Source organism: Lactuca saligna, chromosome 7 (assembly GCF_052625555.1).
Source record: "Lactuca saligna cultivar CGN05327 chromosome 7, ASM5262555v1, whole genome shotgun sequence".
In the NCBI taxonomy this organism is placed as follows: Eukaryota; Viridiplantae; Streptophyta; class Magnoliopsida; order Asterales; family Asteraceae; genus Lactuca; species Lactuca saligna.
This window is the reverse complement of record NC_136423.1, coordinates 123,356,167-123,371,427: the sequence shown is the minus strand read 5'-3', so window position 1 is coordinate 123,371,427 and position 15,261 is coordinate 123,356,167.

Genomic DNA, 15,261 nt, shown 5'->3' with positions numbered 1-15,261 from the left:
TTCCCCACCTTAGACTCTCTCTCTCTCTCTCTCTCTCTCTCTCGCTCTACTTTCTCTCTCTACAAAACAGTTTTTGGTAAAAAAAATTGCCCCTTCGAGCTCCAAATCGGTAAGTTAACCTTCCTAGCTTGTTGTTTATCTTATCTAGCTTACAAATTCGCGTTTAAATTACCCAAACCCTCAAGAACATGAGTTTACGGTCCAAGAACACCTTCATGGACCGTAAACACTTATAATGGGGTTTTAATGCTAAAAAACCCTTCTAAACCATTTCTAATGCTTAGCAATGACTTAGAGGCTTACACAAAAGGACTTCGAACACCAAAAACTTGCATTTTGGGGAGTAAACATGAGTTTATAGTCTAAGAACATCCTTAGACCATAAACCCATACTCATGGACCATAAACACCTTTTAAGGTGTTAAACTACCCCTCAAAAACCACCAAAAGCTTCCATGAGTGCCTAGAGCCTTGTAATCCTTCGTTTGAGGCATCAAAAACATGATTCATGGACATTCATGAGTTTACTACCATAAAATCGCATGTTTAAGGTAGTAAACTCCCCAAGAACATCTTCTTAGACCGTAAACACCATTCCAAAGTGTTTAAGTGCCCTAAACACCTTCCTAAGCTCCTAAAAGTGACTAGAACCTTACATGCATGAGTTAGAACCACCAAACAACAAAAGAAATGGCCAATCATGAGTTTACGACCGTAAACTCATGTGTTTACGGCCGTAAACTCCTCAAGGAGTGTCAATGGACCGTAAACTCCTCAAATGGTCCATTTCGAAGCGTTAAACCCTTCATAAGCCCTAGAGTTGAACTTAGCCTAGTTCCACAAGTGTTATAAGACCTTAATGCGCCAAAGAACACACCACCCATGAGTTTACGGCCGTAAACTCATGGGGATAAGGTCTTAGGGCTGTAAACTCTATAAAGAGTTTACCCTTGAAGAGTAAACTCCCTATCTAGGCCATACACACCCTTAGATGTTACCCGGTACACTCCTAGCACTGGACCAAAGTGTTTTCCGCATTTTAGGATGTGTATACGTGTTTAATTAGTATTATATTTGCTAATTGCATGTAAACATATGTCATCACATGTTAATAGGTCACTAAGTGTGCTCAAGTCTTTACTTGACACCGAGCACCCAACCGATACTTTCGTTGGATCCGCTTACAACACGTGAGTTCATACCCTTTAATGAACCTTTTAAATGTTTTTACATGCTTTTAAGGGGGGGATACAAGTTAAAACATGCCAGTTATCATATCAATCACATGTGATTGATAACCCGCATGCACAAGGATTTATTACATTGTCAATTGTTTTACCAAGTATGATACTGTAAATGGTTTTTCCAAGACGTATTAACTTGTTCAAATCTTTTCTCAAATTGCCTCTCGTGCTGTATGTTTTACTTCAAAACCAGTTACAATAGTATTTTAATCAAAGGTTTTCTTTACCTATATTGTTTTATCAAAGTTTCATTCCAAACTTGTTTATGAAAGGTTTTCAAAGGATTTCCAAAGGTCTTCAAGTTAATTTTACAAAAAGATATCAAGTCACAATCTTCTTAAGTTTAAAGGTTTTTCAAAGTTTTCATCAAGGTTTTCTTATATGCTTCCATACTTTTGCTTCGTTAAACGCTTCTACTTGTTAACGCTTCTACTTCGTTAAATGCTCCTACTTAGTTAAATGCTACTACTTCGTTAAACGCTTCTACTTATTTAATGCTCCTACTTAGCTAGATGCTACTACTTTGTTGAACGCTTCTACTTGTTAATGCTTCGACTTCGTTAAATGCTCATACTTAGTTAAATGCTACTACTTCGTTTAACGCTTTTACTTAGTTAATGCTCCTACTTAGCTAGATGCTACTACTTCGTTAACGCTTCTACTTCGTGAAACGCTTCTACTTCGTGAAACACTTCTACTTTGTTAACTCTTCTACTTCGATAAACGCTTCTACTTAGTTAAATGATTCTACGTCGTTAAATGCATGCCTGTACCTGTATAGTTATATAAATAATGTTTAAAGGACTTAGGAAGGCTAGTTCGCCCTATTTCCTTTTCCTCGGTTGGATGTGGTCTAGTGGGTATCGAATATCCATCCGAATGTCGTCTAAACATTAATTATATATCATGTATAATTGTATAGACATGAAGGTTTACATCGATCAGTTCAGTTGTGAGTCTCTATCGTTAGTCGAGTACTTACATTAGAATTCACTTTTCGAGATGCATCCTCAAGACACAGGCCTCCCCGTTAGCGAGTTGGTAACCAGAGTCTCCTGTATGGAGAGTGGGAATTACGTGTATAGATCTTTACGGGACTGACAACCCTGCACCCAGACTGCTAGCTACAGTCCATGGCCTACCAAGCCAAGGGGTGACAAATGTCATATTTACACTGATGTTTGCATGGCGTCAAGTACTCTAGTGTCGATCAGTATGGTTATGAGTATCTCCATGTTTTACCTTATAATTCATGGCCTTAAGGTAACGATAATTAACACTGTATGCAGGAAACACACTCTTATAATTACTCTTTGTTTTAGCCCTTGCTAGTCGTATCTTACATTTGATACCTTCTGGGGTCTATGTCTCCTTCTGTTAGACTGAGCAAGGCGTGTCGTTCATTCGGTACTCTCCTGGAGTCTATGATTTCTTTTGCCTTAGTCAGCAGTATTTTTCTGCTGTGGCATATGTTATTTTCCGTATTGTTTATTATGTTACTTACTTTAAAATCAAATACCGTATTTTGGGTAATGATAGTATTTCAGGGAAAATTACTCTTTATAAACTTAACACTGTCGAGTCTTGGTAGAAGACTGCTTTTATTTAGAAAATATAGGATTTTATAGAAAGAACTCTAATACACCGTTGATTCAAAACTACTACCTTTTATAAAGTTATTTTGAGTAAAAGGTTTACTTACACAAATGACACTAAATACTTATGAACTCACCAACATTTATAAAAATGATGATACTCGCTTTCAAAATAACTTGTATTCTCAGGTCAGCAATAGACAGGTACATTCCAGGAGTTTTTGGTGAGGACAATTTAGTATCGAGCTGCATCTATATTAATTTATGTATTTCTTTGATGTTTCTATGAAATGTAAACCATGTAAAACTATTACTATTAATGCAATGGTTGTTGTACTTTGATTACTATACTGCATATGTTGTGATACTTGACATGACATCATCCACCCCATAACGTTTTCGCCTTTCCAGTTTTGGGGAGTGACAGATTGGTATCAGAGCATTGTTTATAGTGAGCTCAGTATGTCAATTCATAAAAGATATACAACCTATAAATACATAGGGATAAAAAACTCTGAGCAAGAAATATACTTTAAAATATAACCATATTTTACCAACGTATAAGAACATCCAGAATCTAAACACTCGAACACAAGTATCACAAGAAGAACAAGAATAAAAGTCTTCGGATGTTGAGCATTACTGTCAAACCTCGGCAGTTATGTAATCGTAAGCTAGAATAAATGTAACCTGATCAACTACGTTTATTCGAGATGCGATGAACGTGTGCTTCAGAGTTATAGTGGTGTGGCAACAGGTCTGAAACTTACCAACTAGGAATGCTAGAGCCAAACATAAAGTTTAAAAATACTATGGGAGTATTTTGGAATACTAAAAGACTCACATTAATCCCAGAATCATATTCAGAAGATAAGAAACAAACAAGAAATTAAAATACCATAGGGGTATTTTAGGAACCATAGATAACCTTGTGTGAAGAACTAAAAAGATCCTTATTGATATACCTACAATTACCAAGGGTATACTTCCAAGATTATATATAATAAGGATCCCATAGGCTAAGAATGTGTGGTTTCGCTCTACTTCCTTTTCCTCATTGGGATGTGGATATAGAGTAGTATCACATATTCGAAGGCCTATCGGATCTAGTCTATATATGATTTGTGTACCCTACGTAATCATAGCAGGACTTGATATAGATCACCTAGTGAAATGTTAATAATCACTTAGGATTCTTTAGACATTTCCATTCTCGCACGAACCCTGTAGAAAACCCTATCCACTTCAGTATTTGACAGAAGAGTTGATTCAGACCCCGAAGAGGTTCATTAAGAACATTTCCTATTTGGAAATAAATGAACTAGGTCGAGACTATTGAAATCACTAAGTGCCTATACCTTTTTAAGGACATGGTGAGAAATTCGCCTAAACTTCCGAGATTTCCAGTCATCCATCATGAAGTGATCACACTCAGAGTAGGAATTGGAAGTAAGACGGGATAGAAATTCAATTTGTCTATAGGAGAAGATAACCCTAGGTAACTACCGGAAGGAAACCAACGCCAGCCCCAGTCAAAGATACGAGGTAGACAGAGGGAGCCAGTGCATGGAACCCGATAAGTGTCTTTTCCTCGTGTTAGTCGCGCTAATACACCCATAAAATAATACAATTTAGTGACTTAGTGATTACACTACTCACACTATGTGTTAGGTGAATCGCCTTTTCCCGTTGCAAGTAATACGATTAGAGTGGATCCCCACACCTCTATTGAGGGTGTTTAGCCATAAGTCTTCATGAGCCTTTCTTCCTGCGGTCTTCGTTCCGAACTGCTCTCAGATCTTTCCAAGCTGGAGAGTGAACCTTTCCCAGTATAAAGGTAACTTAGTAGGAGCGACTCCCATCTTATGGATTTTTCTGATACTCATACTCCTACCTTGAATACCAAGACTACATCATAGCGATGTAGGTCGATACTTAGACAACCAATATCCGAGGCACGAGAAAAATTTATGCCTATTATAGTAAGGATAGATACGTCCAGGGTTAACCATCATCTCTCATTAGCTTGCGTTCCTTTCCATGTAGGGGAAAAACCATGCCTCCGAAGAAGCGTAACCCATCTGCTGGCAAGAAACCGACTCTCCTATTCGATGAAGCTACTTTCTAGGCTGCAGTCTCGGCAGCCGTTGCAGCTATCATGGCTCAACTGAATGCTAACAACGCCAATGTTAGCAAGAGCCCCATCGGGAATTTCGATCCTAGCAATGGACAGAAACAACCAAGACCTGCATACCCAACCACCCAAGAACCTCAACCAAATCCACTAAAGAGAAAGCTCAAGATCGAGGAGGGAAGTACCTCGGCTCAAGGACCCTTCGAAGGGCAACGAGCTGAGACAGTCAATACCCCTGCCAGCTCTTCCATCCCGACTTCAAGAAGACCATACCTAGGAAACCTTCCCCATTGCAGCAAGTGTAGCTACCATCGTCATGGTATGTGTCGGGAACTCTTCTGTGCTTGGTGCAATAGGAAGGCACACACCTCTCGTACCTACAGATCCCCGGTTGAGTTCATTACATCAACCATCAATGTGGCGGCCAATCCAGTTTGCCGCCTATGCGGTGCGGTTGGGCACCTAAAGTGAGATTGCCCAACAGAAAGAAAAGACAAGGACACATGAGGAGTCTAACTCTAATGCTTGGGGAGAAGCATCAAGGAACCTGGTAGATTTTTGGTACGTCTCTCAATCTCATATAAGTAACCGAAAACATTAAAAGGCTAATTCTAAATGTAATTACTTCCCCATTAAGGCGAAAGTCGCATCACTGTTATAAAATTTAAAATTTCATCAGGTAGAACTGTAATGGCTAGATATATACAACACGGGCATGTATAATTGAGATGGATAGACCTAGAAAGAGTGAATGCCGCCTCATTTCCTATTCCTCGTTTGGTTGTGGAATTAGGGCGGAGTCGCTCAGTCAACAGTCCTCCCCACCTTAATTATACATGACTAGTATATGTTAGGCAATTATAGAAATGCCTCGTGAGAATCCATTCATGAAAAGGTACTCTACTCAGAAACACTCAGGACCCTCTACAGTTCCACATCGACTCTACCGGTCAAAGTATCTTCGACAGTGATACACGGGACGAAACCCGAGACACCAAGAACTGGTGTACCCATTCAGCACATGACCCTATCGATCCTCATTCTATGTCATGTCGATGTATACCAACTTCGATGCCTCTCTCAATCATGGTTCGACTTCGTGTAACCATGTGTAAATCCTTAGTGCTGTGTAAAAAGAGCTTTCACCATAGCCATTTTGGCAAATAAAGGTTCTTCCGAACCTAAACAAAATAAAGATAGTTAATATTAATGAAATTCGTCAATCGTCACTCTTATTCCAAACCTCCCGAAGTACCCAGGAGAAGGGTACCGCGTGTTGTTAACTAACCCTTCTTGGACAGATAGAAACCGAAGCGAAAGACAATGCAGGTATTTCAGAAGACGATAACCACTCGAAGCCTACTCCGTAGATTCCCTAGAAGACCCTTCACACCTCGCAATTAGGTTCATGAATCAAGAGGATAGAACTCATGGGACTGACCACTATACCTGAGTATATGCATAAGGGTGGTATATAATTGAAATAAAAAAAAATTAAGATGTGTGCTTCCTCCCAACTCCCTGTTCCTCGTTGGGTTGTGGGTCTGGGGTGGAGTCGCACAACTGAACATCGTGCCGACCTCAATTATATACGGCTTTCATACACCAAGTATTTATGGTTAAGATAAGTATGAGCTCTACCACGAACCTCATAGTAAAACCCTTCATCCTATTTCTTAGAATAGGAGCTAGATTCAAGAGAACCATGGCGAGTTGAGATACTATAATGACCATAAATCCAAAATTTTTTGTCATTCCGGTTAAGCCAACATAGTAGCTAACACCGTCGGTTGGTAAAGAAATATGAGTCATAAGAGTCAAGGACATTGACTACGACCATCCACTCATGCTTAATCCCACAAATTGAGCATCTCAACGAATATCTCAAAACCCTGGAAGCTACGATAAGTTAAACTCTGAGAAGAGTGGATGAGGAGATTAAAGTTCTGAGTGATGGAACCCTATACTCACTAGATTTGACCTAGATCGAGAAAACTCAAACCCTTCGGAAGAATAGTTGTAAAAGATGTTCGTACTACTCAGGCACTTCGTCCACCCCGTTACCAACGAGTAGTGCCTAGGACACTCTGCCCCCCTTACATGAGAGAAGTCATCGTTGCCCTGTAGACGATAGATTGCATTCTCCGAAGCGAACACTAGAATACCAAGAACCACAGGATAACCTCCGTAGCCATGAATACTTGAATAAAGTGCGAGACTAGGTTGCGTTAAGCCTTATAACCCAGATCCCGAAGAGATTATAGACGTGACACCAGTCTAGGTGTTAGTCGATGGGTTATACCAGAGCACGCTCTTTCTACAACTAAAATAAACCAACACATTGGAGAATAGGACACATCTTAAAGATTCATTGGACTACTAGGTGTTCCACGAATACTATCTCGCATACAAATAGTAGAACCACCTCCGAAGATAGTCCAACACTCATCTGGTGAAACCCTATCTCCCCGACCCTGAGGGTTTCCATTAGAGATATCTCAAAAATCAGAAGTGCAGGTTCATTTTGCACAAGATTGAGATAGACACCTTTCAGCAAACAGATACACGTAGGCATGCAATCCATCCGATGATCCAGAAAACCTCGGAGAGCCAATCAACAGGGAACACAAATCCAAGGACAACCCGAGCTTTCTAAGAACCAACCAGAAGGACTACACTTCCAGTATGAGAGAGAACGTTTGGAACTTCGGAATGGCAATCACGCTAGTGATGATCTCGCCATAGAAGTACACTATGTTCTAAGTACTGAAAAGCTCTACCCTTCCGAGAGCTTAGGACCATCCAAGATTCTTTACGAAGATTGGTCCAACCCTCGTTAAACACTACTACTTTCGTAAATTCCACAAGTTTCAACCCATATCAATCCACTTCTTAGACTTGATAAGTGTTTTCCCGACGTCACTCTTTGTATCCCAATCATCTTGATAGAAACCATTGGGAACCCTAACTTCGTAGACGAACCTGTAGGAATCGCTAACGGCACGAGATGGAATCCGCATCCCGTAAGAGAAGTTTTGTTAGAACGCCAAGCAAAGGCCAGAGTTCACTTGGGAGTGTGAGGACCAGCCTAATAGGAAGTACCCTTACCTCATTACTCGAGCATTCATACCTACTTCCTTGCCTAAACCTGAATTTCGGGACGAAATTCCCTCTAACGGGGGGATGATGTGACAACCCAAAAATTTCTGTTAGTCTTAATGTCGAAATTAACGTCGAAATTAATTACGTCAAAATTTTGCCAAATTTATCCTGAAAATATTTTTGACCGGATTTAAAACCATTGGAATATTTTAAATAATATTCGTCTAGCAAACCAAAATTAAGGCGGTATAACGTTAAAATTTTTCTGTGATTAATAATTGTTGTGAAAAGCCCCGTTCGCGGTTGGTGTCAGGTGAACCCCAGCCAGGCCATAAACTCCACCCTATATAAAGGTTGAGTGGGTTTCACTCCCACCTTTTTCCCACCTTAGACTCTCTCTTTCTCTCTCTCTCTACTTTCTCTCTACAAAACGGGTTTTGGTCAAAAAAAATCTCCCCTTTGAGCTCCAAATCGGTAACCTTCCTAGCTTGTTGTTTATCTTATCTAGCTTACAAATTCTCCTATAAATTACCCAAACCCTCAAGAACATGAGTTTACGGTCCAAGAACACCTTCATGGACCATAAACACTCATAATGCGGTTTTAATGCTAAGAAAACCCTTCCAAACCACTTCTAATGCTTAACATTGACTTAGAGGCTTACACGAAAGGACTTAGAACACCAAATACTTGCATTTTGGGGATTAAACATGAGTTTACGGTCTAAAAACATCCTTAGACCGTAAACCCATACTCGTGGACCACAAACACCTTTTAAGGTGTTAAACTACCACTCCAAAACCTTCAAAAGCTTCCATGAGTGCCTAGAGCCTTGTAATCCTTCGTTTGAGGCATCAAAAACATGATTCATGCACAATCATGAGTTTACTAGCGTAAACTCATGTGTTTAAGGTATTAAACTCCCCAAGAACATATTCTTAGACCGTAAACACCTTTCCAAGGTGTTTAAGTGCCCTAAACACCTTCCTAAGCTCCTAAAAGTGACTAGAACCATACATGCATGAGTTAGAACCACCAAACAACAAAAGAATTGGCCAAGCATGAGTTTACGACCATAAAATCGTGTGTTTACGTCCGTAAACTCCTCAAGGAGTGTCAATGGACTGTAAACTCCTCAAATGGTCCATTTCGAAGCGTTAAACCCTTCATAAGCCCTAGAGTTGAACTTAGCCTAGTTCCACAAGTGTTATAAGACCTTAATGCGCCAAAGAACACACCAACCATGAGTTTACGGCCGTAAACTCATGGGGATAAGGTCTTAGGGCTGTAAACTCTATAAAGAGTTTACCCTTGAAGAGTAAACTCCCTATATAGGCCATACACACCCTTAGATGTTACCCGGGACACTCCTAGCACTGGACCAAAGTGTTTTCCGCATTTTAGGATGCATATACGTGTTTAATTAGTATTATATTTGCTAATTGTATGTAAACATATGTCATCACATGTTAATAGGTCACTAAGTGTGCTCAAGTCTTTACTTGACACCGAGCACCCAACCGATACTTTCATTCGATCCGCTTACAACACGTGAGTTCATATCCATTAATGAACCTTTTAAATGTTTTTACATGCTTTTAAGGGGGGGGATACAAGTTAAAACATGCCAGTTATCATATCAATCACATGTGATTGATAACCCGCATGCACAAGGATTTATTACATTGTCAATTGTTTTACCAAGTATGATACTGTAATGGTTTTTCCAAGACGTATTAACTTGTTCAAATCTTTTCTCAAATTGCCTCTCGTGCTGTATGTTTTACTTCAAAACCAGTTACAACAGTATTTTAAACCAAGGTTTTCTTTACCTATATCGTCTTATCAAAGTTTCATTCAAAACTTGTTTATGAAAGGTTTTCAAATGATTTCCAAAGGTCTTTAAGTTTATTTTACAAAAAGATATCAAGTCACGATCTTCTTAAGTTTAAAGGTTTTCCAAAGTTTTCATCAAGGCTTTCTTAAATGCTTCCATACTTTTGCTTCGTTAAACACTTCTACTTGTTAACGCATCTACTTCGTGAAATGCTCCTACTTAGTTAAATTCTACTACTTCATTAAACGCTTCTACTTAGTTAATGCTCCTACTTAGCTAGATGCTACTACTTCGTTGAACGCTTCTACTTGTTAACGCTTCTACTTCGTTAAATGCTCCTACTTAGTTAAATGCAACTACTTCGTTAAATGCTGCTACTTAGTTAATGCTCCTACTTAGCTAGATGCTACTACTTCGTTAACGCTTCGACTTTGTTAACGCTTCTAGTTTGTGAAAGGCTTCTACTTTGTTAACGCTTCTACTTCGTGAAACACTTCTACTTTGTTAACGCTTCTACTTCGATAAACGCTTCTACTTAGTTAAATGCTTCTATGTCATTAAATGCATGCCTGTACCTGTATAGTTATATAAATAATGTTTAAAGGACTTAGGAAGGCTAGTTCGCCCTATTTCCTTTTCCTCATTGGGATGTGGTCTGGTGGGTATCGGATATCTGTCTGAAGGTTGTCTGAACATTAATTATATATCATGTATACATGTATAGACATGAAGGTTTACATCGATCAGTTTAGTTGTGAGTCTCTATCATTAGTCCAACACTTACATCAGAATTCACTTTTCGAGATGCATCCTCAAGACACGGACCTCCCCGTCGTCGAGTTGGTAACCAGAGTCTCTTGTAGGGAGAGCGGGCATTGTATGTATAGATCTATACAGGACTGACACCCTCGCACCCTGACTGCTAGCTACAGTCCATGGCCTACCAAGCCAAGGGGTGACAAATGTCATATTTACACTGACGCTTGCAGGGCGTCAAGTACTCTAGTGTCGATCAGTATGGTTATGAGTATCTCCATGTTTTACCTTATAATTCATGGCCTTAAGGTAACGACAATTAACACTGTATGCTGGAAACACACTCTTATAATTACTCTTTGTTTTAGACCTTGCTAGTCGTATCGTACATTTGATACCTTTTGGGGTCTGTGTCTCCTTTTGTTAGACTGAGCCAGGCGTGTCGATCATTCGGTACTCTCCTGGAGTCAATGATTTCTTTTGCCTTAGTCAGCAGTATTTTTGCTGTGGCATATGTTATTTTCCGTATTGTTTATTCTCCTACTTACTTTAAAATCAAATACCGTATTTTGGGTAATGATAGTATTTAAGGGAAAATTACTCTTTATAAACATAACACTGTCCAGTCTTGGTAGAAGATTGCTTTTATTTAGAAAATATAGGATTTTTTATAAAGAACTCTAATACACTGTTGATTCAAAACTACTACTTTTTATAAAGTTATTTTGAGTAAAAGGTTTACTTAGACAAATGACACTAAATACTTATGAACTCACCAACATTTATAAAAATGCTGATACTCACTTTCAAAATAACTTGTATTCTCAGGTCAGCAATAGACAGGTACATTCCAAGAGTTTTTGGTGAAGACAGTTTAGTACCGAGCTGCATCTATATTAATTTATGTATTTCTTTGATGTTTCTATGAAATGTAAACCATGTAAAACTATTACTATTAATGCAATGGTTGTTGTACTTTGATTACTATACAGCATATGTTGTGATACTTGACATGACGTCTTCCACCCCAGAACGTTTCCGCCGTTCCGGTTTTAGGGTGTGACAGATTGGGTGTTAGGAAGTATCTGCTAGAGGTCATTGTGCAGCATTCAAGCCAAAAAACTCCAACACTTTGAGTGTACAACCGTAAACTAGAGATTACGGCTGTAATCTCTTGGCTGACCATGAACTCCTTCCATATGCATTATATTCCTTCATTTTTCTTCACTTCTCACACTTCCAAGTCAAGAAACTCAATTCTCTCTCAAGTATCATCAAGATTAGTCATCTTGATCTTCAAAAGTGTAAGTGATCCTTCCATTTTTAAGTTGATATCCATCTTAATCTAGTAAAACTCTATGATTTCATCCATTTATTCATCTCTTTTGGGTAGATATTCAAATCTTCATCACTTACACCAAGAACACCTACTAGTTGTTTGGGTCGTGAATACCTTCTTTAATCTTCAAAACGTAAGTATCCTTCGATATACTAGTTATCCATTAGAAGCTGTTGAAATACAACCTTGAAAACAACCATTTCTCCAAGAACAATAAGACTTTATGGCCATTGCATCTCCCTTGGCCGTAAACCCCTATGAAGAACATCATTGCCCGTGAACTTCATTGACCATAAACTCCCATGGCTGTGAACACCATGGCCATAAACACCATGGTTGTGAACACACTTGTGTGGCCGTAAACCCCTTAGAACAATCATACGTGATTGTAACACTTCAATCCAAGTGTTTCCTAGTCCCTAAGGTGGTTCCATGTCACGATTAGTTGTTATATACACTAATTATATACATATATGTGTCATTATATGCTTAATAGGACCCGTTTGTGCTCGAGGCTTCACTTAACACTTAGCATTCTATATCGATCTTACATTCGAATCACTCACTACAGGTGAGTTCATACCCCTAACTTATCTTTTAAATGATATTAAATGCTTTTAGGGTGGGGGGAGGGGAGGGGAATACAAGTAGAAACATTATAGTTATTATATCAATCACATGTGATTAATAAATATCAAACAAGTGGATTTCTTATACTTCAAAACTGTGTTATCAAACAAACTATTTCAAAACATTTTATAAACTAGCATCAAGTCATCTGTAACCATTCAAATGGTTAAAATTCCTTTATATGTTAAAACCTTTTAATATGCTAAATTCTTTATCAAACACTTTTTAAAACTTATATATTATCAAAATCATGTCTATATAGATATAGTTACATAAATAAGGTTGAAAGGACTTAGGACTGATAACTCGCTTTATTTCCTGTTCCTTGTTTGGTTGTGGACTTAGGGTATCGGTTGTTTGACCAAGTGTCGTTTGGATCTTAGTTATATATTATGTATATGTGTATGGATATAAAAGTTCTTACATCAGTTCAACACCTTTGGTTAGCAAAGGTGTACAAACATACTCAGTTATTCAAACAACATTACTAGTAAACTGTAATAGGTATACTTTAGAGGACTACTACTCACTATTTATTGTACAATGAAACATACAAGAGTCAGTTCAAACATACTATAATAAGAAACAGGGAGGAAAATATTATACAAAGAGAACATACAATACACTAGAACAGAGAGAGCATACTATATAAATACAAGAATACTATAACATTGATGTGAGCCACTAATTCATGGCATGGAAATATATTGTTGTGTCACGTTTTGTAACCAGATTCTCTTGGAGGGAGAGCATGAATTTGTGTATAGATCTATATGGGATTGACCATCCTTCACCTTGACACTAGCTACAGTGGGACCTGCAGGTCTACGGGTGATGAATGTCATACCATTTCGACGTATTTGATTATCGTGTTTTACTAGTCAATCAAGTATGGTTATAATCATATCATATTTTGCCCTAATTAAACAATTGGTTTAAGGTAGTTAGCACAATGGTAGTTACTATGTACAATACTACAGTACATCCTTATTTTCCCATTACATTCATATTGTGATCTTCTCACATAAACGGAAATGTAAACTATAATTTGGTAATAGTAGTCATACTTAGGAAAAACACTCACTTTTACAAGCAAACAACATGCAGAACATTTGGGTCTTGGTAGAAGGCTACATTTTAAGTAGAAAATATAGGATTTTCTAGGAGATACAAACACTTACAACAAACATTTACAAATACTTTCATCAAACTTATACAAACATTTAACACTAAAATACTTATGAACTCACCAAATTAAATGTTGATCCTTTCTTTCAAAATAACTTGTATTCTCAGGACACCGGTAGACAGGTACAAATGGCCAGGTTTTGAGAAGAAAGAGCACTTTCAGACTCGTGTTATATATATATATATATATATATATATATATATATATATATATATATATATATATTGGTGTCTTACAAATGCATTCAGAACACACATGTATAAATTATACTATTAATGCAATGGATCATGTTGTTGCTTGTTTTACTATTATGCATTGTTATGATACTGTACATGACGTCCTCCACCCCCGAATGTTTTTGCCAATTCGGTTTGGGGGTGTGACAAACACCCTCAAACACACAAAATTTTTTAGGAGAGAAAGGTGAGATGTTCTTGAGAGTGGAATGGAGTGAAAATGAATGTTGGTGAGGGTATGGGGGAGGGGTTTGGCCGATCTTAAGAGAGGGAGAGAGAGAAAGGAGGGTTGACCTTTTGATAAGTTGATAGGAGGTGCATGGAAGTATGGAGGGAAAAGGTGTTGTTGCATGAATGACAATTGTGAGGTGTCAAGGCTTTTTATCAAATCCTTTTTTTGTTTCAACCACCCTAACCTAACCCTAGGATTTTGAGCCCTAAAAGGTGGCCCAAAAGAAATGGTCTCGATTTTTGGCTTGGCCCAAAAGAGTTTTCGGTCCAATAGGAGGGCCAAATAGAGGTTTCCGGTCCAAATAAGGTCCAAGTATGGGTTTCCGGCCCAATATAAATTCCAATAGAAGTTTTCGGCCCTTTAAGGCCCGAATAGAGGTTTTCGGCCCAATATAAAGTCCATTAGAAGTTTTCAGCCAATAAGGCCCAAAGATAGGGTTTCAGCCCATTAAGACTAAGTGAAGAAGTTACCGGCCCATAGGTCCCAATAAAGAAGTCTTGGTCCAATAAGGGTTTTGGGCCGATAATTCTTTGCTCTGGTCCAAAATTGATTGGAATTAGCTTATTGGATTGATTTTTGAACTTACATGAGGCTGTTTTGGCTTGAATCACAATGTATGAATGTAAGAACTTAATAGTATTGTATTTTGTATTTCACAAAATTTAATGTTTCAAGGTTACATAGAGGAAATTTTCTTGTACAACGATCAACATCTTAACCCTAACTTGCCAGTTGTGACATGTACCTTATGGATTTCGACAATTCTCTTCTCCAGAAGACCTAGCCAGAATTTTGAAACCTTCACCTCCTTCTCAATCAACTTCCTTTGCTAGTGTTGGGTGTGAACCATTAGAGGCATGATATTTATGGTGCTTGCTCTCAAGGCTTAAACAACACAAGGTTTTCATTGTTATTACCACAGAACAATTGAGGTATGATTTCCTTAACCCTAATTGTGTACTTTTGA